Below are 27,509 nucleotides of genomic sequence, written 5' to 3' on the forward strand. Positions count from 1 at the left end.
AGGAGTGCACTGCTTTGGTAGCTGCACAGCTGCATGGGGTTTCGAGCCAGGAAGATCCTGACACTCCACCAGCCACAGGATAAGATGGAGAGGCTTGTTGAGAGCGTCGGAACCAGAGCTAAGTATAAGGAAGATAGATTTGTGAAGGAGGAAGTTATTTATTGTAGGGAATACTTTTTCGGGAAAGGAAATGTAATTATGGTGTGATTCAGCGGGAATATTGTTTTCATAGAAGTAGACAAGTGGGCAGAGGCATAAAAAAGCTAAGCCCTCCTTACCCATTTTCCATCATGAGAAACGATCACTGGGGTCGGAAGTTGATGGGTCAGGAAATGGGTATAGAAATGGAAATTCAGGGGCTGGGAGTGTGGCCTAGTGGTAGAGTGCTTGCCTAGCATACACGAAGACCCGGGTTCAATTCCACATGCATAGAGAAATGGGAATTCAGAGTGGCAAGCTGTCACTGCGGAACTTGAGGCCCACTGTCATCTTCTGGTTCCCTTTCCTTCTTGAATTGGTTGCCAGGTTCTCAAGGCTACAGGAGTGAAGCAGTCCTTCCTTAACAGCTCAGTGTGGAGCATGCATGACTTAGCAAAGAATCCAGGGAGGTCTAACATCCAAGACTTGCGGCTGGGGAGCTCAGGAAACACCTGCAGCTAGCTACCTTTGACACAGTTGTGTGGATGGAGCAGCAGGTGGCTCTGACACCCAAATGGGGCTGTTCTAGCAGGAGCAAGTTGGCCATCCATCTACCTGCTAGTTTCCTCTCAACATTAGCTGCAGTACAATGCCCCAATAAGCAGCAGTCTGTGCCCTAAAAGAACTTGTTGGGTCACTACAGTCGAGAGAGATTTGTTGCTTGAGACAGGATGACCTCAGACTAGGCAGTAGTTATTGGGTACTAGGGCTGCCAGGATGAAAGAGACAAGGAGACAGGCATTCCTTAAGGACAGTGATGGCGAGTAGACAAGGTGCTTGGACTGACCACGCCAACATGGAAGGCTTAGGACAGGCTCCTCCTACCCTATCTGCACTCCCTTCTCAGAGCCAGTAGCCCAGCTTTTGCTACTCCAGGGGAGGGCTCAGGCCCAGGGCCTGATCCAGCTACCTCCTCCAGCAGCTCTCTTCTGGCCATTCCTGTCCCTTCCCCACTCGCAGGCCTGCTGTGTGCGGATTTCACATCCCTGCCCCTCCATGCCTACAACACTCCCATTTAATTCTCCCTCGGGGCCACTCAGCTGGGAATTGGTACAGCACAGTGACAGAATCACCTTGGACGCCTCTTAGAGGAAGCAGGAGCATTGGTAATTTGGTGAGGTCAAGGGCTGAGGTCTGAATGCCAGCTGTGCACTCTTTCCAGCTATGCTCTGCCTAGCCCAAGGACTGGGCTGGCTCAGGCTGCTGGCCGAGCCTCTGCAGGAAAATGCATAGAAGGGGCTCCAGGGCTCCACGTGGCCAATGTAGGATCTGCTGTCTCGATGCGCAAATCTCCAGTGTGGTTAAGGGGGTTCCCTCAGTAGTCTCCCAGCTGAGGAAGTCTGGGTTCGAAAATAGTTCTGTTCGTAAGCAGAGAGAACAGGACTCACCCAAACAATGCTGTGGGCTGGACTAGCTGACAGTTTTTCTTCCTTTACCTATTCTGTCCACCCCCTCTCTCTTATCTCCCAGCACGTGTTCTGGGCGGTAGAGACACAATGTGCCTGTGCTGAGTGTCCTACCACTCAGCATCTCCAGGGAGCTGGATCCTTCTCTGAGCAAGACAGTGAGGTCAAGAAGTATCCCAGAGGAGTCCATGGCCAGCCACCGAACAGTCTGGGCAGCCCAGAAAGGCTCCCTGTCGAGGGAGATGCCTGCATGTGTATGTGTTTTTACCAGATTGCATTTCTGTTTAAGTGTATTTTTACCTATTTCTATGTAAACAGGAGCAGATGTTTTACAACCAGATATTTTGACTTCATAATATATTTAGACGTCTGTCCTTGGCAATGTATAATCTATCTTGCTTTTTAAACATCTGCATGGCGTTTTATTCTTTGGAGGTACCATAACTTATTTAAGTATTCCCTCTGTGGTCCTGTCTGTTTCCTCATGATGAGATTCGCTCATTCGCAATGCCAGTCCCCATCGCCAGCCTAGGAAGGATCCACTGGTTCACACGTTGCTGACAGTCTGAGAAGCCTGCTCTCCACTGGCAATCCTTTTATCCTTACCAGCAAAACCTATCGTGGGTCCTCTCTAGTTGTTTGTTTTGGTTTGGATTAATGGTTGGCTAAGAGGCGGTTCCTGAGTTCCTTGCTCATTTGTCTGTGAGATAGGGTCCTAATGCTGTGGAGACACAGTGGCAATGCTCCAAGATGCCCCAGAGTAGAGGCCTGTAAGAGGTAGGAGGTGTGAACAGAGACCCGGGTAGGGCTGATGGGCGGTGAGAAGCCTGTGGAAGCTGAGGAGCATAACACTAGACTGGCAGGATGACCTAGCAGCTAGAGCTTTGATCCTGAGTGCACAGTGCGCCACTGATGGGCTTTGTAGCAGTTGTGTGTGTTGGTGTTTTTCCTGCTTCTCTTGTCACCAGGTGCCTCTTTATCTGAAGGTGGCTGCTGACCCAGTGCACAGGAAGGTAGATGCCTGACTGGAGAGACCTGTAGCCACCATAGCCTCTGTCTCTGGGCTCCCTCTCTCCCTGCAGGAGTCAGAGTGGAGTAGAAACACAAATAAGCTTCCAGGTTGTAGCCTGGGTGTCCTGGCCCTGCATCTCCCAAATGGCTGAGGTGAACATTTAGCCCCTACTCCTGCTGCAAAATAGTCCTTCCTTCACTGCAGAGGCTTCTCTCCGTAAATTCAGAACCTGGCCTCAACTCAATTCATTGTCTTAGCTGCTTATGAGTTAATTCATTTAACAAATGGCAGCTGTAATCCACTCAGAACCTACTAAGACCTTGTCTTAGATGCTCATTATGAATGGTCTTTTTTACTCCACACTGCAGTCTATAGGAGGTTGCCTCTGTTTTTGACAAGAGCAACTTTGAACCTTCCTCGTGCAGCATTACAAGCCCAGGGCCCAGGGGATGCCAGGATTCCTGGCCAGGTAGCTCCTTGCTGCGAAGAAGCCAGTATGCTGAAGGCTGTTCCAACATGCTGGCTGCTCATGGGGATGAAGTCTCCCGAGGCACCCTCCTCACCCTGCAGATTGATGTTCCAGGCAGACCTGCACCAGTGCCTTGGAGTTCAGAATTCCTGCTGCCTCCGACTGACTGTGTCGCACTATCATGCTGCTCAGCAAGACTGTGCTGAGACTTCTAACTCCAGGCCTGTTTCATTTATGAGATAATTCTTACTAGCGGTTTCTGCATATATTGGGCTGTATTTGTGGATATGAAAATGGAACCTTTAAGAAAATACCTTTTCAACTCCCCCTAAACATTAGGATTATGTTAAGACCTCTAGGCTTTCTCTATGCTGTGACATTTCCTGTCTGCATTTGCACAGCTTGGAGGGCAAATACACATTCATGGGTTACAGAATTATTTTCTTTTCTCATTTCTGTAGTCTTAGCTCATCTGGGCACTGGATTTTAGAAGGAATAAAATGCTTACTGGAGTCTATTCTGTTACTTTCCCTTTATCAAGTTTATTTAAAGAAAAACAGCTCTCCATCATGGTGGCAGTAGTGATACCGAGTAGGAAGCCAGCAGCTCTGCATCCTGGTTTCCTCACTGGCCAGCTCCACACCTCATACTCAATTGCAAAATGGCGTAGACAACATGAAGCACTTTAGGGATGGCCACAGTAGGTGCCTGTGTTGGGCCAAGTTTGCTCGTTTGCATCCTGCACAATGGTAATCTTTTTTGGAAGTCTTTTTTTTTTATAACATTTGATAAGCATTCAGAAAGAACCTTTATGTATTTGCTGTTGGTAATTTTAGTAATGAAACAGGGAGTTATTTTAACCCAGGTAGTAATTTATACTACATATATCCCCACAAAATCCAGCTATCTACCAACATTTTGAAACTTAATCTAAAATTAGAAATTGGAATTCATAGGAGTTGACAAACCATGAAGAAAATTCGTCTGGGCAAAGGAAAAGAAAGTAGGTTTGCTATTTCACTGAGAACTGACAATGGGAATTTAACTGGCATCAAATCAAAGGCCTGATCAGAGGACATTTCCAAGAATGCCTCCAGAAAGCGGTTCTCAAAACTTTACAACCTCTTTTCTCTCTTAAAAATTACTCAGGACCCCAAAGTGAGTTTGTTTATGTGAAGACAGTCAATACTGACCATATTATGTTAAGTGAAGCTAGACACCAAAAGACAAATACTACACGTTTTTATTCACTTATGGAAGCTATACAAATTGATCTCATAGAAGGACAGGGAGACTGGGAAGGGGAGACAGAGAGATCAGATAATGGATGCCAAATATAGTTAAATAGGAGGGATTAGTACTTATGGTCTATATAAAACACAGTAAGATAACTGTATCCTACAATGGAATATGATGTTTCAAAATAACCAGAAGACTCAAAGTGCTCCCAGCGTGTTTGAGAAGAGGGAAATGCTAAGTTCCATTAGTTTGGTCATTATATGTTATATACATATAGTGAACTGTTAAGCTATACCTCATAATTATGCATGAATGTTAAATGCTAGTTAAAAATTTAAATTGAGTATTGGTCGCTCATACGTTTATAACCCTAGATACTTAGGAGGCTGAGATCTTGGTTTGAAACTCACCTGGGTAAAAAGTCTGCACCAACAAAATGCTAAATGTAGAGGTATGGCTTAGCCTTCAGTGAAAAGGCTAAGCCAAAGTGAGGGCCTTGTACCAGCACACACAGAAACACAGACGCACACAGACAGGAGGACTGTGTGGACCCATTAGAAGGGTCTCAGGTAGCCACTCACAGTCCCAGCCCACAGTCCGGGACTGCCACTCACAGATACTAGTGGGAAAGCCCTGAAGGCGAGGACACTATTTGTGCCTAAAATGGACGCTCGTCTGCCTCATTACCAAGCAGACCTCTTCCTCGACTCTCTCGGATCTGTGTTGTTGCTGGCCGTCAGCCCCTCCTCCGCCAAGCGTGGTGGCTGACAAGATCACTCCCACCTGTGCTGGGCCCCTCGGCACGCACTCACATTATGATTATCTTCCCACGGAGGAGCCTCCCCCGCCCCATGGGTTCGGGAAAGACTGTGTGCCCAGGCCCTCCTCTCACCATTGTGCAGGGTCTGTCCATTCTTAGTTGTTCCTTTGTTGCAGACCGTACCCTAAAACTGGTCTACAGTTCTCGCTTCTAATGGCCAAAATCTGATGCGATCCTCTCTCTGCCTAAGGTCTCAGATTTGCTTTCTGGGCTGTGGACTTGAGCTTTGTATTTATTCATGCCCTTTATGTTTTGTTTTGGTTTTCTTGGTGCTGGTACTGAGGCCTGAACACAGGGCCTGGGCACTGTCTGTGAGCTTCTTTTTGCTCTAGGCTGGTGGCTAGCACTCTAGCATTTAAGCCACAGCTCCACTTCTAGCTTTTCGGTGATTAGTTGAAATAAGCGTCTCATAGACTTTGCTGCTTGGGCTGGCTTCAGACCACAGTCCTCACATCACACCTTCCTGAGTAGCTAGGCTAACAGGCATGATCCATCTATTCCTGGCCTTTATGCTGTGACTGGTAAAAATGGAAAGCCATCAACCTTAGCACCAGCTGGCAAGCTCTTTACTCTTTTTTTAGGGTCTCTTTGCAATCTACATAGTGGGACTGTTGCTCATTCCTAACCTGTAAAACAGAGCTATGATTATTAAAAATATTCTGCATATAGCAGTGCATAGTATATTACTTTTCATTGCTGTTACCAGTATATCTTCGTTTGTCAAGGAATTTCTTGACTTTTTGAGTTGAATGCTGCTATTTGTGACTGCCTCTAGACATTTTAAAGGTGTCCCAAGTATTGTCTGGAGGTTTTTTGAGAAAATATGGGTCAGCCATCATACAAGAGCATCTCAGCTCTCATCCCTTGTGAAGGCCCAGGTAGATGAAAAGGGGTCCAGGACTAGGTCCAGTCTCCCGACTCTTGATCTCTCATTCCTGAGCCAGAGGAGGGACTGCTGGGGATGGCAGGCTGTAGTGCTCACCCAGCCTGTGTTCTATTGCAGAATAGGAACCACGAGAGCAGCAGGAGCTGGTCTATAGCTTTAAGTTACCAGTTCTGCATCCGCCACTGTCCTCCAATAGATGAGTCCTGCCAGCATTCACTTCTTGCCACTCTTATGTGGGGTTGCCACATGAACCCATTCTCACCAGGCACGTGGGGGAGGCGCCATTGAGGGGCCCTGGCTGAAGCACTGCCTGCTGCCTCTCTCTGGCAGACTACTTGGATATGGGAGCTTTTTGCTCCAGCACCATCTGCTTTCTGAAAGGTGACCTTGAAGAGGGAAACCACCTACGAAGGGCAGTGCAAAAGAGAGCAGAAGCCCTCCAGACTGTTTGCTAGCTTCTCATAGAGAGAAAGGAATTGTAAGTGATTGAACCCCTGTGACTGTAGCTTTCTCCTGCTACCTGTGGTCAAATCTTGTTCTATTTGAACAAGAGCCCCTGAGGCATATTCACGTACCCGACCCCCTGTGCTTAGGCATGGTCAAGAACTCCCCTTCTGTTGCCCCTAGTAAATTTATCCATTTCCTCATTCCTCATTTAGCATGCATTGGGTTACTTTTCTGCACACAATGCTGTGCCAATGGCTGCATTCCAGTTAATATTCCTGAAATGAGCAGGCAAGATTCTCACTGCCCTTACCCAACCAAGAGCCATGCTTGGCTTGTGGTGCAGGAGGCCTTGAGGCCCCTAGAGTGGAAGCAGAAGAGAGGCTGCAGAGAGGCAGGGCAGGTGTGGGTCCCTGGGGCTGAGAAGGGGCTGTACCCCTCCATCTTGACAGTGCTGGGAAGCTTAGCAACCTTAGACAGGCTGGAGATGGAGTGGCGCTTCAGCAGTGCGTGTCTTCCCCGTGAGTCTTCCAGCTAGCTGTGCCATCCAGGGACCACTCTTCAGGAGTGCATTCTCCTGCTTCCTCTGTGCATGCTTGTTTTAGAAGGTCAGACCACCAGATAGGGCTGGAGAGAACTAGAGGTGCTTTGGAAAGACCATATGGGGCTAGACATTACAGACCTGGTGTTCAGAAAAAGCAAGAAGTCATTTGGCTTGTCCATTACACCAAGGCTGGGGATGCTGCTTCTCTATCCTGTCCGTCATGAAAGAATGACAGAGGTGAAGACTGACTGCCCTTGGCAGGTGTCCTGTGCATCCTGGCACTGCATCACCCTGTATTGGGCAGGCTGCGCTGTTCTATGCAGTCTTCCTTGGCGTGAAACCTGAGCCTTGCAAGTTCTGAGAACAGTGGCAGTGGCCACAGGGTTCTGTGAAGATTTTGTTGCGAGAAGGAAAGTAGGCAAGTCAGCTGGGGCCCTGGGGGTGCTCCTTCTGGTCAGGAGCACTGCTCAGCCCCTCAGCCGGACTTCACTTCTCCTCTGGGAGGGGCTGTGGACAACTGAGCTCTGCCACTTGGGCACAGCTCCCAGTAGGTAGGTAACCAGCATATGTGAGGGCCATGAGATCTGTGTACAAAGCCCAGAGCAGCCAGTGAGCTAGTCGTAGTGAAGGCTTCTGGAAAAGGTGGCATATGTTCAGGCGTATGCGGGGCCTTGCTGATGCTATGGGGAGCAGCATTAGCCACGTGAGCCACAGCTGTGAGTGGAGAAAGAGTCCTGAGTGCTCAGGACTAAGCAGCAGAAGGCGCTGGGGGGCCTGATTTGGGCGTGGTCTGAAGGTAGCCCAGGGGCCAGGATGGACGAGGTGGAAGTAAGCAGTGCTAGCTGGTGTGTCTAAAAGGCCCCGGGAAGCCAATCTGTGTGCTGGTAAGAAGTGTCCAGGCTACCAAACTAGCATGTTCCTGCAGAGGATGGGGCTCTGAGGGGCTCAAGCCCAGCCTCAGTGTGTGTGTGTGTGTGTGTGTGTATCTGTCCATCTGTCTGCCCTGCACTGGGCTGCTGAAGCAGTTCAGGACCCCTGTACCCTAGAATCTATGCTCGTCAGTGTAGATGGGTCCTGAGTATGACTCCCATGGAGTTGTGTGGCCTCACCCTGCTGCTTCTCAGTCCCTGCCATGATAGACACCTCAACTCATACTGATCACCCTGGCTTCTCCGCATGACAGACACACCCCATTTCTGGCTGCTCATGGTTGGCATTATGCCTAGGATGGTCCTGTAGCAAGATGTTCCTATGCATTAGCGCTGCCTGCCTCTCTCCCCCCGCCCCCTGGCCTTTCTTTACCCCTGCCCTGCCAGTTCCTCAGAGCGGAGGACTCGCTGAGTGCCGGAGCATCATTTGTATGGAGAAGGCTTTCCACAGCCACCTACGTGGTTGGCCTGGTACCCAGTCTACCATCTCTTAACTAGGCCCACAGAAAGTACTCCTAGAGGGAGGACAATCCAGCTGGCCAGCCCCACGCCTGCTTTTGTAGTTTGCTGGCCACGAGGATGGAAGTATCAGCAGAGGGACTGGATAGCGCCTCTGAGCCAGTGTTTCACCAGGCTGCTGAGGTGGCAGGCTGAATATCCAGGTGCCCAAGCTGTCCAGGGCTGTGGCTATATCTCCTCTCAATTGTCCAACCCATGTGGAGAGGTCAGTTCGTGTCTGTGAAGTGACCTCAGCTTGTTGGGGCTTCCCTTGCTTATGTGCCAACTGCTCAGGAAACAGGTAGGTTCAGTGGACTGAGAATCAGTCTGCTACTGACAGGGTTTGGGACTGTAGAAAACAGAAAAGAGCTGATTAGGGGTTATCGCCACTATAGCCCAGGTGTGCATGGGCCAGACCCAGTTCCCCTTGCTGATAGCAGAGGTCTGTGGGTTAGGTGACTCAGGTATGCAGTATCCCTCGAGCAGGGGTCAGGACAGGTCTGCAGCAACCCCTCCCCACCCCACCCCCATACACAAAGCAGGTGCACTAGGCAGGGAGTACCTGCCGACAGGGCAGTGCTGAGGAAGCTCCAGCACTACTCCAGGTTGCTAGGGGCAGCAGAGTTGAGGAGGGGAAGATTGGGGGCTAAGCTGAGTCTTGTACCTTCCTTCACACCAGAATTTCTGGTAGCAGCAACAAAATTTCTGAGTGTCAACTCCTCTCACTCACTTTCTGAATAAGAGTTCTTCTGAAACCAGAAAGCCACCGCTGGGTGCTGCCCAGGATTCTGTGTTCTACACTGCAGGTCTCCACATGTGTCCTCATCTCTCTCAGAACACTGGTCCTCTGGGTGCCCTTCCAAGCAGTGGTTCTCCAGCCTCACCCACCCCTTGGGTCCAGTGTTGACTTTAGCTGGAGTTCCCCAGGAAGTAGGAAGGCATGGCAGCAGGGTGATGGAACTTGAACTTCTGCTCTGTGAAGAAGTGGGGGAGGGAGTAAGAACTGTGGAATGGAGTGGTAGTTCAGACGGGCAGCAGAGGCAGGTGGACTTATTCAGCAGCCACTTCGTACCAGGCACTGGTCAGGGCAGTGTACTTGAGCTGGACACACCGTCGAGGGAGACTGGCAGTGTTGGACATCAACAGAAGAGGAGCCAGGAGCTGATGGGAGCCTGGAGGCCGTTCAGGATTCCATGCCACAGGCTTGGAGGCTGCATTAGCAAGGTACTTAGAGAGGGTTTCTTGAGTTGAGAACAGGTGAAGAGAAGGGGCAGTGGTGGACGTGTCTCGGGGGTAGGGAGATGTGGGTCTCCACAGATTGGCATCCCAGCCCTGGGAAGATCTTTGAGCAGAAGGAAGGACTCATGGCAAGGCCCTGAGGTGAGAATGAGCTTGCACGTTCACGGGCAGAGAAGTGGCCAGGGCCAAGGAGAAGGGGAGCGACCCTGAGGGTGGCCTCAGGTGGCAGTTGAGATGTTCTTCTAAAGCGCTGGGGAGCAACCGGGCAGTTTAAGCAAATGGCTCTACAGAGGGAGCGTGAGAGAGCAAGTCTGGAAGCAGGTGAGTTTGGGTATGGCTGTCCAGGCTTCTGGTACAGGAAGAGGGTATGCGGGGCCAGGGCTGGGAGAGTGGGGCTAGGGGAGGTCGTTGTACTTGAGTTGTACTTGGGATTTGTATGAGGTACTGCGGGGTTGGTGGGCTCGGTTGGAGAAGTGAGCTGGAGCAGGGCTAGCTTGAAGCTCTTGGACCAGGGTTGTAAACATTAGGCCCGGCCTGTTCCTCAGCATCTCCCACCCTCCATCCCCATGGTGGCCCTGGGTTCGGAGCCCTAGGCCCTTGAGGAGATCCATGCTCCTTGCTCTGCTGAATGCCCATAAGCTGCACCGCACACTGTGTCCCACGGGCTAGACGTGGCTGAGGTCCAGGGCTAGGCACTTGTCTCCTAGAAAACATGACACCTGGTTAGTCTGCTAGGTTGTCTGATTGTTTTCATAGGTTATGGGCCCAAGGTGTCTCTACTCAGAAACAGCCTCAAGGGGAACCCTCTGTGCCCTGTAAGGTCTGCCGAAAGGAACCTCACGCAGTTCAGGAGAGGAGGTTTCTTGTGTGAGGAGAGAGCAGACCTCCTGCTGCCAAGATGGAGTTGGGCTGAGCAAGAGAACTTACAGTGGGAAGGGGAAACAAGAGGTTCTATAGGAGGAGGGGGGGTGGGCACAGCAGAGGTGGAGGTGATCTTGGAGGATGAGGAAATACCCCAGACTGGGGGGCCTCCCCCTGCCTCTGGGCTCGCCCGTTGCCAGGGTTACCGGTGCCAGGTGGGGATTTCCAGGGTACGGGGTGGGGGAGGATGGAGGGAGAGCCCAGGGAAGAAGTTGTTGCTTCCCGGAGGCCCTCACCCACCACCACAGATCATGCCCAGAGGGAGCCCACCCAACCTTGGCTCCCGGTCTATGGAGACCTGAAGTGCGCCTCCCTCTCCCTCTCCCCCTCCCCCTCCCCCTTCCTCTTCCCCTCCCTCTCCCCCTCCCCCTCCCCCTCCCCTCCTCCTCTCCCCCTCCCCCTCCCCCTCCCCTTTCTTTTCCCTCTCCCTTTCCCTCTCACCCTCCCCCTCTGCCTTTCCTTCCCACCCGTGCTCCCTCTTCCTCTCCCCCTCCCCCCTCCCTCTCCCCCATACACTTAGTTGGTTTCAAGGTTCCCTATAGATCACAGAGCCTGAAACAGAAACTGCAAGGTCCTAACCATCCATATCAAGTAGCCCAGCTTCCAGTACTGTCTAGAACATTGCTCAGCACCTCAGCAGCCCCAACCCTGACTTTCCCCCTGCAGGACAGTGTTATTCATGTCTTTTCTTCCTCATCATCTCTGGCAGAACTTTCCCTGATGGGCATCCGTGGAACTCCTAGAACCCCATTCCAGTTCTGCCCTCAGGAGACACACAGTCTATCTCTAGACCACACAGACCACACCTGGTCTGTAAGATGGTATTCATATCCTTCCCTCTGCATGGCGCTGCTTCTCTGATTCCAGCTCCGCATCCCATCTCCCTCTGTGAGAAGCAGTCGAGGGGGGACCAAGAGGCCAGCAAAACACTAATGTGACCAGTGACCAAGCAAGGGCCTTTGCTGTGTTCCATAAGAAGCCTGAGGCAGGGCCACACATGTGAGGCATGGAGACACTTTAGTTGCTCTTCCAGCATGTGGTAAGTGGAGCTCTAGAACTCAGCTGACAATAGGCACTTTCCATGCATTTTGTTATTTCATTTAAAAAGGCATACATGCATGTGGGAAAAACATTTAAGTCAGTGTAACATTGAATGCTGCTGTCATGCAAGCCCTTTTCCCCACTCACTGAAGTAGCCACTGTCAGTGGCTTTCTTGTATATCCTTTCAAAAACTTTAATGCATATTCAAGCATATATTTTACCCAAATGGAATCACACTATATTGTTCTGCAGCTTGCTCTTTTTACTTTAATAATATGTCTTGCAGTTCTCTCTGTCAGTATATATAAACCTTTCTCATTCTTGTTAATGGTTACATAGCTGAAATCATAGATTCCTCAAGCTGGAAAGAACTATCGAATCAATGTGATCTAATTGCCTCATTTTGCTAGAACCTGGGGAGGTGAGGTGACTTGCCGGAGGGCACCGTGAGTTAGTGAAGGACAGAATTCCTGTGGGAGCTACTTAGGAGGAAGAGCTTCCTGAGGACGGAGTATTGGGGGTGGCAGGTGGGGCCACAACGCCTGCCCCTGCATTTCCTCAGCAGCAACATCTGCATCTAGCCTTCTGGGACTGGCAGCAAGGAGGAGACAGGACGAGAGAGCCCTCCTATGCACTCACGTAGAGTACCCAAGGAACCGCTCATCGTTTGGAAAACAGGCATCTTCCTAAGTCCCTGGGACGTGGATGTGTTCTTGGTGACTGTTGTTGGGCATTGGAACAAATTCTGGTGGCATAAGGGTGCGCCTCCTTCCTCCACATTTGCTCCCCTCCTGTCTCCCGTATTGCCTTCCCCTCTGTCTCCAACCATATGCTGTAGATTGGTATGAATGAGATGGAAGGACCACAGAGCTGCAATTGCTTATGACTATTCAGTGATGGGGCCTCACCTCTGAGGCATAGAGGAACAGGGATATTTGTATGCTGCTGAGCCTCTTAGCTCACAGTCTGCAAGGCAGAGCCAGGAAGGCCCTTCAAGGTCCTTGAGCCCAGTTTGTCCCATCCAGCTCCTGTGTCTCATCCTTCCTCCACCCCCGGGTATGTGCCTGCAGGGTATGTTCCCCCAGGGCTGCCCACTCACTTGCCAGAGTAGAGATATGAAAAATCACAGACTAGAAAGGGCACATCTTCCTGGAATATCCATTTTACATGAGGCTTTGAGGGGAGGCTCACTGTTTTTATATTAAAGTAAACACTGATATTATGGAATACCATGGAAATTCAAGTTATGTTTTAAGATAAAAGGGGCAATTTCAAAGCAGTTTTATCCTTTCTTACCTTGGGCAGCTTTGGGCTTTGCCCCAGGATTCTGGGGCGGGGCGACTATGTTGAAAAGTAAAGTTTATCTTAAGCCTCTTCTCGGCCTGCAACTAGGAAGCAGCTCTGTGCGCCTCTGTGTAGGCTGAGCCAGTTTCCTGCGCCCCACTTCCTGGTTTCCCCATGCTCTACTCTTGGTTTCTGTTCCCCGTCTCTCATGACCATAGTAGCTGCCTCATCCACAGGCCACTGGCTCCTCTGTTATTCCTCAAGAGCTTGACCGCTCCACTCGTCTTCTCAGAAGGTTCACAGGACACTGGCCAGGGCTCACATGAGGAATTCAGGATTCCCTCAAAAGATGATTCCCCTGGGACACTCCTGGACTGGTAGGGGTGGGAATGGACTAGTTGACCCTGGATATTTCTGGTCCAGCCAAGCTGTGGCACAAGGCAGAAGTGTGGGGGTCCCAGAAAGAGTAGTACTAGGTGAATGGTGGAGGTGTGTACTTTCTGTCTCTGTGCATCTGCTCCACTCCTTTCCCAGGCTTGACCAACAAGCTGCTCTGATGTAATATGGATGGGCTTCCACTCACAAGACGCTTGTCCTCGCAGCTCCTACGTGGGCTAGCTGGAGGAAGAGGTGAGGGAACAGGACTTCAGCATATGAGGGTCCTGGTTGATGGAGGAGGGCAGCAGGCAGGGCAGCCCAGCTGGTGCACCCTCTCCAAGTCACTGAGTGTGGACCTGCCTGGCCAGCGGGGCTGGTCTCCCTGTTCATTGAGGTGGCTGTGTTTCCAGAGTCATTAGTCCTCTTGGTGTGTCTAACAAGAGTGTCAAGTTACCAGTAGATTGCAGCTCAGACATTTTTCTCCTTCTGGGTTAATATGCTGGCAGTGCTGTGGGTTAATGTGCTGGATTATTACTTAACAGAGCAAACTTGCTTTTTTTATCTGATTTTTAGCCTGTCCATACTCTTCAATGGCCTTTTACTTAAGAATCTTGTATTCTTTGTTGTCTGATGAAGAAGGTACAGGCAGTTCATGTTAGGGAGGACACATAGACCTGGATTTAAACCCTGCATGCGCTGATAGGCATTGGTTCAGCACCTTGGCCATTTTCTTCATCCCGCTTTCTCTGGTGGATAGAACGTAATGAGATCACGGGCACCTCCCACCATTCTGGCCTTTTTTCCAGGGTGCTCCCTTAGGGTTTCTTCTGCCTGAAACTCCCTTCCTCATTTCCCCTTTCCCCTCCCCTCATGTGGACTGTCCCGGTTTTCCTACTTTCTACTCTGGAATGTAGACCAAATAAGGCTTTTTCCATAAAGTAAAAGCAGGACTTGAGGAACATTTGAAAGCATGCAATGAGGAAGGGTTGAATGCTGAGGACTCCGGGTTGTCATGGTGACCGTGTGCCAGGATCTTCTGTGTGATCACATGCATGAAAACAGAACCAGTACTGCTGCAAACTGCATTGCATCACACTCCCCCACCCCATCCCAACTGCATTCTCTCTCTTAGACCTTGCAGCATTGCCTTGAGAATAGGGTGTGGCCTGCTAGGTAGCTTCTCATTTGATAGGCGAGGAAACTGAAGCATGGAAACATTAAGTAACCTGCCTGAAGATACACAAGCAGGAAGTGGAGAACCCAAGATGTAAGTGTAGAGCCCCTGGCCTTAGAGCAGTCATTCTTGGTCTTGGCTACACATTAGCATCTCCTGGGCCAATATCGTCTTTTGGGGTGGATTCACATAATTCTAGGAGCCAGCCATAGCACAGCTAGCTCCCAGAGCCAGGAACTTTAGGCTCATGCCACATGTTTAGTATGGGGCATGAGGGGTTCTTGAGGGCTTTCTGCCTGGGCTCCTATTCATAGCCTGGCACCCAACATAGTTTAAAACAAACAAACAACAACAAAAACAATATGGTGCTCTGAAGACGTAACCCCTGGAAGGCTTCCTTGCTGCATGCCTCTGCTTCCCAGATTTCCCTGCACATTGCCTGCAGGCTTATGGGACCCAAAGACTGTGCCTTGGAACAAGCTCACAGGCCATGAAGATGCTACTGGCTCAGAGCTGCCCTCTGAGTAGCAAGGCCACATGCTTCCTGAGACTAAGCAGGAGGAGATTATGGCAAGAGGCTGCCTGGTTCCATTCCATGCAGGGAAGAAGCGCCTGCCCATTGTGGAAGTCTTGAGAGGGCCTCAGGCTGTGTCACAGAGGCCTCTGTGTGTGTATTGCACAGTATGTGCTTGTCCAGTCGTTCCTCGGAAAGGGAATCCTCTAGGGTCAGCCCGAAAGGGGAAACACCCTCTTCATGCCATTGCGGCCTGATGCAGGGGCTAACCTTACCCTCTTCCGGGAGATCCCAAGCCCAGATCTCAGGCTTGTGATTGCCCTCGAGAGTCTAGAGTCCACTGTTCCGCAGCATCAGAATCCAGTGAATAGCCAACTTGGAGTTAAAATTCGTGTCTTTTGCGTTTTTAAATTTTTATTTTCTGTCGTGCTACTCCTTCTGTGTTTGAACCCTTCAGATACTCATTTTTCCAAATACTTCTTGCAGGTTTAAGACCCGAGTAAGCAGCAGCTCCCAAGAATGTCTGGCTGCCCAACCAGGAGGCCTGCCTCCCCCGTTCCCTGCCAGTGGAGTGATTACAGCTGTAGATTGCCCTGTCAGTCCGGTTTACTCCAAGCACACCTTTGAATTCCCTCCCTGTCTGCCTTCACATGGCTTCTGTCCATCCAGGTTAAGTGCTGTTCTGTACCTCGCAGCCAAGCAGAGCTCTGGCCTGCTCCTCCTTCACAGCCCTTTCCCGGCCTCAGGTCGACTCCAGGGAGCCTGCCCTGGTTCACAGACCCTCGGGCTGGGTAGGGTGGAGTTGGCCTTTCAGTACCATTGCACGTTAGAAATGGTTTCTTCACACATCATTTAAATAGGTTCTGATCTTTGTGTTCGTATTTGTTAATCAGGTACTTCTTTCTGCTCCTTTCGTGTGCACCTCTTCCCTCAGCTTCATAGGTCTCCATCTAACAGAGGCAGTATAAGGAGCTGCTTTTGTGCCCCTGCCCTGCTCTGTCCTCACACTCCTGCTCTGCTCTGTCCCCCAGCCCTGCTCTGCTCTGCTCTTATAACCCTTGCCTGGTTGCAGACCATCAGCTTTGTTTGTCAGGAGCTGCCGCCCTCCTTCAGTCATAATACATTTCTCTAAGTATGTGTCCTTCCCAGGTATCGATGCCTGGTGTCTACGTGCTCCAAGTACTTCCTCAGTCCTTGCAGGCCTGGGGCACCCAAAGGCACATCAGAGATGTAATACCCCCTCCCCCCCCCCCACAGAATCTTGGTGACACACAAAGAAAAAAAGCTTTAGGGTGAAATTTGGAAGTCATGGAAGGTTTGCTGGTTAATGTTTATATATTCAGTATAAATCAGTTTTTTAAAGCTGTGCATCTATTTCTAATTAACACAATTTTACAGTTGTGCGTTGCTTTACTATATGGAATATGTACACGTGTGTTTGCACACACACACACACATACACACCCGAAGCGTACATAGCCATGATCCAGTTTTTTAATTCCTTGTAAGGAGAAAGTAGTAAATTCCTCCCCAACCCCAGTGATATACTCAGCAGCATACTCCAGAAGTGACAGAGAGTCAGTAGACGCAGCCAAGCCCTGGAAGAGGCCCAGGCCAAAATCCGTGGCTCAGAGCAGCCCAAGACTGTCCCTCCCCGTGGTCCTGAGGGAGGGCGGGATGACTTAAAGGGATCTTTTTGTTTGTTTGTTTTTTAATTGTCGGGATAATGTATAGAGGAGTTTCAGTTACATTTGTCAGGGCATTACTTCTCACACATTGATAGCCCTTCTCGTGTTTTTGTCCCCCTCTCCCTCCCCTCTACCTCCTCCCAATCATCTTGTCTCTCTGTTTCACAGATGCAAATGTTTCTGAGAGAGTCTCACCTAAAGCCACTGTTCCTTACACTCTAATTAGCCGTTCACACCTAGACAGCATTTAAATGGCAGCCAGTCAGATGTATTAAGAAGTAGGATAAAGGTAGATGCCGTGATGCACGCCTCTAATCCTAGTTTCTCATGAGGCTGAGATCTGAGAATCATGGTTCAAAGCCATCCCTGGGCAGGAAAATCTGTGAGACTCTTATCTCCAATAAAAACTACTCAGAAATATCCAGAAGTGGCATTGTGGCGCAAGTGATAGAGTGCTAGCCTTGAGCACAAAGAGGCTCAGGGATGGAGCCCAGGCCTTGAGTTTAAGCTCCAGGACTGGCGGAGTAGGAGGGGGGAGAAGAGGAGGAAGAGGAAGAGAAAGAAATAGAAATAGGAGGCAGGACACCACCAGGTGCCGGTGGCTCACACCTGTAATCCTTCAGGAGGCTGAGATCTGAGAATCATGTCAAAGCCAGCCCAAAGTCTGTGAGACTCTTATCTCCAATTCACCATCAGAAAACTGGAAATGGCACTGTGGCTCAAAATGGTAGAGTGCTAGCCTTGAGCAAAAGAGCTCAGGGATAGCACCCAGGCACCAAGTTCAAGCCTCAGGATAGACGAAAGAAAGATAGAAAGAAAGAAAGAAAGAAAGAAAGGAAGGAAGGAAGGAAGGAAGGAAGGAAGGAAGGAAGGAAAGAAAGAAAGAAAAGAAGTAGGCCATGACTGCTTGGGAACAAGAGTGCCGGGAGGGGAAGTAGGGTGCTTTCGAGGAGAGGGAGGGCACAGCTGACTCGGCCAGACGCGTGGTCAGAAGACTGCTTCTGCACGCTGGAGCAGTTAGGCCGGCAGTGGAGGCCTACTAGGTGGGCAGAGAGTGAGCAGCCGGTCAGGTTTGGGATGAACCGGGAATGCCTTTAATCCTTGTTCAGGCACACACTGATCCAGCCGAGCAGCAGAGATAGAAAGCCACCCAGGCCACGTGCCACGGCCCACAGTTAAGATGTGAGGATGGAAGTTTAAAGTCAGAAAAGGCAGTGAAACGTATTTCCTCCAGTGGTAGAGTGCCAGCCTTGAGCACAAGGCTAAGGGACAGTGCCCTGGTCCTGAGTTCCAGCCCCAGTACTAGCACACACAAAGCCACTCCAGAGCCTTAAGCAGTTCCCAGTCTAAGCAAGGGAGGCAAATACGTCAGCAGGACACTGGAGGATGCCTCTGATGCTGACTAGAGCCGGAAGGCGGTACTTGAGTCCAGAGAAAAGATATGCTGTATGAGTAGAAGCTTCCCCAGTGGGCCGGGCAGAATTAGCAGCGGGAACAGTACCTGGAATGTCGTGGAGACTTGGGATCTAGGAACTCATTAAGAGTGAAATGCAGAGACTCTAGGGACAGTGCCAAGGTTAGTAATAGAGAGGCCAGGTCTCAAAGGGGGATTCTGTCTACTACTCCCCGAGCACTGGGGACTTGCAGGTTTTCAGCTGAGAGCTGTATTTGAGGATTGCTCCGGCAGGGGGATCAGAAGCGTGCTGTATGGTGTGAGGCACATCCTTGTCGTCCTCCACTCAGAGGGAAACGAAGAATAAATGAAAGGAGGGAGAGGAGGGGAGGATTCGGGAGTGAGCAGGCTATCCACCAGCTTAGTTGCCTGCTTGATAAGGGAGAACCTTGAGATAGGAAGCAGAGGAAGTTGACTTGGTAGTGTTGCTTGCCATTGCAGGATTGGCAAGAAGTAGAGGCACAGTGAGAGAACCAGAGATGGGTGTTTGGAAGCTGTGGAAGGAACATGCCTGGCCCTGGTTGAGGAAAGGGTAGGAGGGCACATCAGGGAGCACGGTTCAGGGTTGCAGGGGTCTGCGTTCAGCTAAGGTTTAAGAAGTAGACATTGCCAAAGAGGCCATAAAGTCTGTCTCTTGGGCTCTAGCTGCGCCTGAGTTCTTCACACACGTCTCCAGCAGCCTTCCTCATCTCTCCATCCCGGCCTCCTACGTGTTCACGTCTCCGTGGGCCCAGGCTGGCATATTAGTCTGATCTTCTAGCAGCACTAGCAGAGGACGTGTTTACAACTCCCAGTACAGGATCTGACCGTCTCTTCCCAGGTGGCCAGGCCATCGCCACACCATGGCTGTCCGCTGTCCACACAGCCTGCAGTCTTTCCAAAGTTGCCCTGAGCGTGTCTTCCTTGGCTTCCTATACCATGGCTAGCACAGGCTGTGCAGGAGCGTGGTAGGCTGGGCTCTGGCCGACTGTACCCTTGTTGGTTATTCCTTGTAAAGTATTTTTATTGTTTCAGTTCAGCACGTCAGTTTGCCAGTACGGTGTCAGCCCTTTCGTCATTCTCCCCTCCCTTTCCCCTGTTATTCTCTAGCCACTCTGACTACTTTAAGAACGTGCTGAGTACTCCCACCTCAGAGCCTTCCCAGTCGGGACTTCACATGGGTCAGGGCTATGCCAGTTTCACCCCAGCTGGGGGAGAGGCCTGATGAGGTACTTCAGTAGAAATCCTCTCTTCTGTATCTGGATTCTCGTCTCGGTGGGGCAGGGTGTTCTCTCTCCTTTCCTGATACACTCAGTGCTTGTGGAAAGCAGCGTGGTAAGTAACAGTCACTCAACAAGTGTTTGTTGAACGGTGGCCTGCTGAGCAGTAGTTCTCTATCCTCAGTGTACCCCTGGAGCTGGAGTCTTTGTGCCTGGACTAATGAAGGAGCACATTAGGCGGAGAGCTCCATCCTGAGCCACTGTAAAACTGGCACGCTGTGGGTGGTGAGCACCTCTCCTGAGGGTAGTAATCATGGGGATTAGCAGAAGTGTGCTTAGAACTGAAGGCTCAGCCCTGTGGGAACCCCAAGTAGGACCTGCTCACCTGCGGGCATGAAGAATTCAGGGCTGGGAGATGGGAAAGGAAATGAGCCTAGGATCTCAGGAATTGTACAATGTGTGGGGGTTTCTGGCTGAGCTAGAGCCAGAGTGTGCCCTGGCAGGTCTTGGAATGGCTCCAGGGTTCCTGTACCTGTGGCAGAGCTAGGGTTGTCTGAGTTTAAAATGTTGGCATGGGGGCTGAGATCTGAGCAGGTGTGATAGGACTGGAGGCAGAGTACAGCTTACAGAAATGAGGCAGGTGCACGTGGCGGACACCCGTCATGACAGCTACTACTCAGGGGGCTGAGATCTAAGGATTGTGGTTCAAAGCCAGTCGGGGCAGAAAAGTCTTCAGTGAACCCCCAGAAGGCCAGAAGTGGCACTCTGGCTAAAAGTGAGCCTTGAGCAGTAAAGCTCAGAGGCAATGCCCAGGCCCTGAGTTCAAGCCCCAGGAGAACAAGAGTAGCAGCAACAATAAAAGGCTGAATAGACTTGGAAGGGGCTAGCTCAGGAGGAGGAGGAGCAGGAGCTGGAGACTCCAAAGAAGAGTGGAAGTGGAAGCTGGTGGGGTCTGCCTGTGGGACTGGGAGAGTGGGGCCAGGTTGGTGGGGCCATCCCAGGAGTCAGAGGAAAGCTACCAGGTGTTGGTCTAGGAACCCTCCTTCCATAGGGAAAATGCAGAGCAAGTCAGGAAGAAGGGTTCCCTCTCTCTGGATGACGGTAGGTCAGGATGTAGCAGCCAGCTTCATAAGCTAGTAAGAACTGGCTGCCTTGCCCCTTCGCAAAATTAAAATCTTCATCACTCACTGGCAGTGTGGATGACTACATGTTCTGCACTTTTAATATTTTACGTTGATAATTTTGACCTTTTAAAAAAGATGTAGCGTTCCTATCTCATTTGTGTTTTTTACTCTTTTCACTTGGCTCTCAACTCTGAATATGTTAATTATCTTCACTTTCCTTAAAATTCAGCATTGCTGTGAGCATTGAGAAGCTTTTGATAATTAAGCTGGTGAGTTTCACATCTCCCCGAGGATGACCAGCGCTGGCCGAGCTGACCGCACCCTGGCGTGGGGCTCTCCTGTTCTGAGTCCATTCCTCTGAGGTTCCTGGGATTTACTTGAGCCTTCAACCTTTTGTCCTTTTCCAGCCTGCACAAATTTTGCTAGAAATCTCTCGCTCCCTGGCCTCAACGGTTTTCTCCATGTAACTGTTGATTGGTGCTGTGTTCTGTCTGTGTGGCCATCGGACCGTTAGAGACAGCTGGACCAGGCAGGAAGGCATGTCACCAGTAGGAGGCATGGGGTTGTCAGATCCTGGTCTTTTGCTTGATGCTGTGGCACCCTGGACAAGACTTTTTCCTTGCTAAACCTCTGGCTTGTTTTTATCTGCCCAAAGTGCAGCAATTCTGACCTTGAAATAGTAGCACTGTAAGTTATTTTAGGAATTTACCCCTGGAAAGTCCCTGCCACAGAACCTGGCTCTTGAAGACCGTTGGACCTGGAAGGCAGACTGTCTGTGTCTGGCAAGAGCTTTGAGTGCATCGCCGGTATGCAGTGCATTCTCAAAAGCTTTGGGTGCTTGCGTCTTCCCGAAACAGTTGGCAAAGTATTCCTAACTTTAGGAAAGATTCCAAGTTTCTGATTGCTACTTAATCCTCCCACATGCATGCAGCCCTCTCGTCCATGCCCTCAGGCTCTCCTGTGCCCTGGTGGTAGGCCATGCTACCACACCAACTGCGTACTCGCCAGCCTGCCAGCCAGTGCAGGTTGCAGTGCCTGCTACAGCACAGAGCTCAACAAACTTCCTGAATTGATTATAAATAAATGGCTGTATCCTAACCATTGTTTTTTGGATCATGTATAGGGGTCTAACCTTAATTTCTTCTTTTTTTTTGTAGGTGTCTGTCTTGTATATTTCTATTGCTTTATTTTTTCCATATATTTTTAGTTATAAATAATAGAGGGGTTACAGTTATATTCACCAGATAGAAAGAACATTACTTCACACCTAACCTTAATTTCTGTATAGGGTCTAACCTTAATTTCTATATGCTCAGCAACTTTCTCTTAAGGGCCTGTTGTGTGCCAGGCCCTGTTAGAGGCTCTAAGGGTAAACAAATGACCTACAGAGGCTAAATCCTACCTTTGAGGAGGTTTCGAGACTTCTATTACTATTTCAATAAACCCAGGTCTGTCTTCCAAACATACAGCATTTTTAGTTGGTTAATATGTGTGTTAAGTTTTCTTAAACATTTATGAATTTTGATTATTCTGTACTGAGCACTGTTCTAAGCATTTTACATTGCATATGTCAGTTTCCAAGTTGTCTGAAGAAATCTTGGTCACCATTCTCACTTTACAGATAGGAAGCTGAGACCGAGATCTTGACCCTTACTCATGGACCTGACCAAATGCAGACCTAACTACAACTGTACATGCCTCTGCAGCTTTGTGTTGTTTTCCTCTACTGTTATTAGACATTAGACTTGTCTTCTCCTTGTTAGATACCCAGGAAATGCTGGGCATGGCACTTAGCGTAGGCCTAGGGACTTAGGCTATTAATGAATGCTTTTTTGCCAGTCCTGGGCTTGACCGCAGGGCCTGGGCACTGTCCTTGAGCTTTCTCAAGTCTAGAGCTCTACTTCCTGAGCCACAGCCCCACCTCCAGCTTTTTCTGTGTATATGGTGCTGAGGAATTGAACCCAGGTCTTCATGCATGCTAGGCAAGCACTCTACCACTAGGCCACACTTCTGACCCTTGGCTGTCTGTCTTTTAGAGCTCTAAACCAACAGGTGAAGCTCCTGTCTTACATCTACCATTGCTCCTGTGAGTTCCACTTAGCTCTCTGCTCAGTGAGTCACACAGACCTCCAAGCCTCAACACCCTCCCCTGCCCTCCTCCCAACCCAGGCTCTTCCCCTGGGCAGCCCCGCCGTACTCCTCTGCTTGTGTCACCTTCTGCATCCTCCCCTTCCTGCCTCTTACCGTGCCTCCCTCACCCTCATGCTCTCTTTTGATCTCACACATCCAGGCCCTTGGAGAAATCAGTCAGTATGAAATATGAAAACTGCTTGGGAAGTAATTGAAGAAACACTGTGACTTTTGAAACCCGTAGAGATAATGCTCACACCTTGCTCATGTTATTTAATTTTAATGGCAGATTTAATTAATGGAGATCAGGTCTTCCACCTTCAGATGTGCATGTGGAACAGCTGGAGGGGCTGGAGGAGGGGTGGCTGTCGATAGGACAGAGAAGAGGCGTCCCAGAGATGAGAAGCTCCCAGAAATGCTCGTTTATGATCATTAGGTACTAATGAAGGTGTGATGGTTCAGGACCATGTCCCCAAAGACAGAGGGGTTCCCTAGCAAGTGATAGGGTTCCATGGCCTGGTTACAGGGCTCTCCATGCTGATGTCCTAGCCAGGGAGAAAACCCATGGAGATGTGGCTCAGGAGCAGAGCTTTCGCCTAACCAGTGCAGACCCGCGTAGAGCTAGGACGTGTGCTACTCCTCCCTTCAAAAGCTTTCTTCTTCTCCCCCCTCATTGTTCAGGGATGCAGCCCAGGTCTTTATCCCACCACAGCCAGTGCGCTCTCCCCCTCTCCTGCAGCCACTAGTGCCGCCCAGCCTTCCCCACGCTTCTGGGTTACCCATGAGGCTTCTCACTCGGCTCATTTCTGATCATTTGTTAACAGTGACTGCACCTTTCACTCGAGAACTTGGCTTCGGGAAGGCTCCCTAGCAGTATTTTCATTCCTGCAGTGTGCGTTTCCTTGAGCATCATGTGGGACTGGGAGAGCCTGCCAGATGGCCTTGTGTATGGTGTCTTAGTGTGGCCTGGGGTTTGTGGTTATTTGTCCATCCAAGGAAGGACTGTTTATTTATTCCATAGGAAAAGTGGATGCAGTCTGTGGCAAGTAAGGCTCATCATGTGAGACACGTGGACTGTGTGTGTGCCGGCTCAGCAACAGGCACAAGGGGGCACTGCCACCTCCTCTGTGGGACGCAAGGAGGAGGAGAGGGATAGCCAGCAATTCCTCATCCCCCCTATACACATTCTCCTTTCTGCCCTTGTTTTCTAAGCCATGTGTGTCTTTAACAACATTGTTTAAAGAACTATAATTAGGTGCCTTAGTGTCAGGGACGTAGCTGGAGGTAGATTGTGTGTATGTTCTACTGTGCACCTGTTCTGTTCCCAGCACTGGATTCCAGTTTACCCACTGCTGTGTAAACTGGTTTACACCCCCCCCCCCCCCGTAAAACATTGACCAGTTGGATCAGGGACTTCAAAGTAAGACCTGGAACTTTAAAGCTGCCATAAGAAAGCATAGGCACGAGTAAAATTTTCCCAGTTAGGACTCTTAAATGCCCAGAGGATGGAAGCAGGAATTGACAGATGGGACCATATCAAATTAAAGAGTTTATGTATAGCAAAAGAAATGAGCGTCAGAACTAAGAGAGGGCCCATGGAATGAAAATCTTTGTTAGCTATTGATCAAATAAAAGATTAATATCCAGAATATAGAGAGAACTAAAAGAAATTAAACAGCAAGAGAACAAATAAATGGTCAGGCAGTTCAGTCTTAGCAGCAGAAAACAAACAACAAATGCTGGAGACAGTGTAGGAACCCTCGTACTTTGTTGGTGGGAATATAAAGTAATGCAACTACTATGGAAATTGGTGTGGAGATTCCTCCAGAGACTAAAAGTCACACTTCCTATGATTCTGCCATGTAGATCCAAAAGGGAGTAACTCACTGTGTAGGAAAGAAGCCTGCACCTCTGTGTGTGCCACAACGCTGTTCTTCATACTAGTCAAATGATGGAATCAGCAGCAGTATTCAACAACAGATGGATGGATAAAGAAGATGAGGGGAATACTACACAGCCATAAAGAAAAGGAAATTATGTCATTTCTAGGAAAACGAATGCTGTGTAAGACAAGACAAGCAAGCTCAGAGAATAAGAGATTTGTTTTCATTTACATGTGGAACTAGACCTAAAAGACATTCATGTTCATGGACACGTACACAGAAATGTGTGTACATATACATATCTATAATTATATTTTATATTATATACATACATGTATGGAATTACTGCTGTGGTTAGACAGAATATGAACCAAGCTAAGAGGCTACTCAGGAGGAGGAGGAGAGTGAAGGATGGGAAAAGAGAGTGAATAACTTTGTAATGAGCTGTGTGTGTGATATCTCCCAAGAAGATAGTCTGACTCACCCTGGCTGCCCAGCGGCCCTTTGTAGCCATGGCATTATTTCTGAGCACCTCCAAAGCTGGGGAGCATCCCTGACACTTGTGGATTTCAGGATGAACATGGGGTTCCAGTCCTTCCAGAAGCCCCATGATGGTGGTGAGTCGTGAAGTCAAGGGCTCTCTGTCCACAGAGGGGAGCCCGGCCCAGGCCAGGCATCTCAGGAAGCTGGCACAGCAATGCCCAGTGAGGCCCAGAGGCTTCCTGAGTCATGAAGTGTGCAGCGGCCAGATTAGAATCACTGAAAACAAAAAGGGAACTACAGTGGGGCAATCTCTGCCACTTCTGGGCCCATAGGTGCTTCCTGTGACAAACCTTAGCACCCACACATTTGCTCATCTCAGCTTGCAGTCAGCTTAGCCACTTCTGGGTTCCCACAGGCCTTGGTGCAGTCTATCCCATATCCCACGGGGGCCATCTGGGTCATGCTTCCTCCCTTTGCAGGATCACCCATGGGCGATAGGCCTGGAAACTGGCGATAGACCTGACGGAAACACCCTGTGGACAAGCTGTGGGAAGAGATGTTTGGCCCAAAGAGAAGCCCTGAGGATGAGGTTATCCTGTGAGGAAGGAAGAGTCCAGGCTCAGCCGGAAGCCCTTAGGATTCAGCACAGTTTAATGTCACAAAATCTGCAGCACATGCGGGGCTGTGTTGGTGGGTGCTTCACCCCAGGCCATCTTGGGTGATGCTTAATGCTTAGTTAACAAAACATGGCTCAGCAGAAGTCAGCCGTAGTTACAGCCAGCATGTCCAAGGTGCCCCCCCCCCCCCGGTTAGAGTGTGGCTTTGTGGACCATATCATGTCACCAGAGGGACCGCAGGAGAGCACCCACATGGAGGGAGAGGAGAGGCCTCACTCCATTCCATTGCTCTTGTCCTTTCCCTCTACCGGGACGGTGCACTGTGGCTAGTGTCCACACAGCTTGGTTGGACTATGGAGGCTTCAGAGAGAACGTGGGGTCTTGTGATATCTTACGGGCCTGCCATAGGCAGGCTCTGGGCCAGAGGGTGTAACGTGTGCCTGCTGTGTGCAGGGAGTGGGCAGAAGGCATGTCTTGTGACATGACTAAGCCCTCTTGGCAGAATGGAAGGCCCAAGGTGGAGCCTAGTGCTTGCTGCCAGTGGCTGTGAGCGCCAGGAGCTCTGCCTCGGAGATTCTGGTTTCTTCCCTGACCTGCCTTTGAGGCTAAGGGCAGTGGGTGGGGTCCCAAGGGAGGTTCTATGGTGCCTAGTTGTAGCCCAATGCCTTCCTTCCATGCTGGCTGTGCTAGAGGGAGAGCCCAGCCCACCTTGGTTGCCTTCTCACAGACCTCAGTGAGCTCTGTGCTGGGCGGGAAGCATTCTGTCTACTGGGCCGATGCTGAACCACTCACTTTCTCCTGTCTTAACTAAACACTAGCTTGATCCTTTGGTGTAGGCAGAGCCAGGCTAGGCCTCTGTGTGTGTACTGAGTGGGCAGAGCCAGGCTCAAGCCTGCACATGTGCAAGGGATCTCACTGTCCCTGCTCTGCCATACAAGCTGTGACAGTGACTGACTGGGCCTGTACTTCTGCTGGCTCATCTGTAAAATGAGGAAAATTCCTCCTATGTACAGCTTTGAGGAGAAATTGCAGTCATATCTGAACCAGGTCTATCCTTGGGTAGGCCCATATGGCTTCTGCAGCCATATTCATCACCCCTGTATGGGGTGGCGTTGGGGGCGGGGACCTGGAAGCCCTGGCTCAGGTTGCTTTCCTCTAGAATCCACTTAGTCTGAGCCTTGAGACTTAGTGGCTTTTCCTGCCACTAAGTATCATCCACTTGAGCCTTGAAGCCCTCCACCTGGAACAGCAGGTGTTAAAAGGTGTTTGTGCCTCTCTCCTCTGGAAGTAGGAACTCAGGAGCCTTACAGGAAAGGAAGGTGGGGTGGGGGTAATCTATTCCTGGATGGCCAGAGTGACCGGTCTGGGAGGTGCACAGGGCAGTTCAACTCAGCTTTGCCTGGTTCCCAAGCCTGGACTTTCTTCCCACCAGCTTGGCTCTGCTGGTGTCCTTTGCAATAGCTAGTCTCAGGCTGAATGAAGTGCACATGTTTAGAATGTCCCTGCAGTGCTCTGGACTGGTGGCTACCATGCCAATAAATAGGGCGTGTGGTCAGCAGCAGAGTGTGCCTCAGCCTGAGAATCCATACACCTGGATTAGAGCCCGGCACTGCCTTTACTATGTGATCTTGGTCATATCACTACACCTCTCCGAGCAGCAGAGTTTACTTACAACGTAAAGATTAGGCCTGACTCTGTATGATTTTTTTCATTAAAGATGATAAACGTTTGGGGCATTGTAAATCATATAGTTGTCGTCACAGCTACTGTAATCTATGTCACTTAAAAGCAACTGTAGGGACCGGGAGTTTGGCCTAGTGGTAGAGTGCTTGCCTAGCATGCACGAAGACCCGGGTTCGATTCCTTGGTACCACCTACATACAAAAAAGCCGCAAGTAGTGCTGAGGCTGAAGTGGTAGAGCCTCTAGCCTTGAG

At 50.0% G+C, this 27,509-nt stretch overlaps 1 protein-coding gene across 1 annotated transcript in view; it reads left to right on the forward strand.

The window, feature by feature from the left end:
- The window catches only part of Chchd6 (coiled-coil-helix-coiled-coil-helix domain containing 6), a 185,405-nt gene that overhangs the window by 121,942 nt on the left and 35,954 nt on the right, over nucleotides 1–27,509 (forward strand). The window lies entirely within an intron of this gene.

The sequence above is a fragment of the Megascapheus bottae genome, chromosome 33 (assembly GCF_031878675.1).
Source record: "Megascapheus bottae isolate mThoBot1 chromosome 33, mThoBot2.hap1, whole genome shotgun sequence".
In the NCBI taxonomy this organism is placed as follows: Eukaryota; Metazoa; Chordata; class Mammalia; order Rodentia; family Geomyidae; genus Megascapheus; species Megascapheus bottae.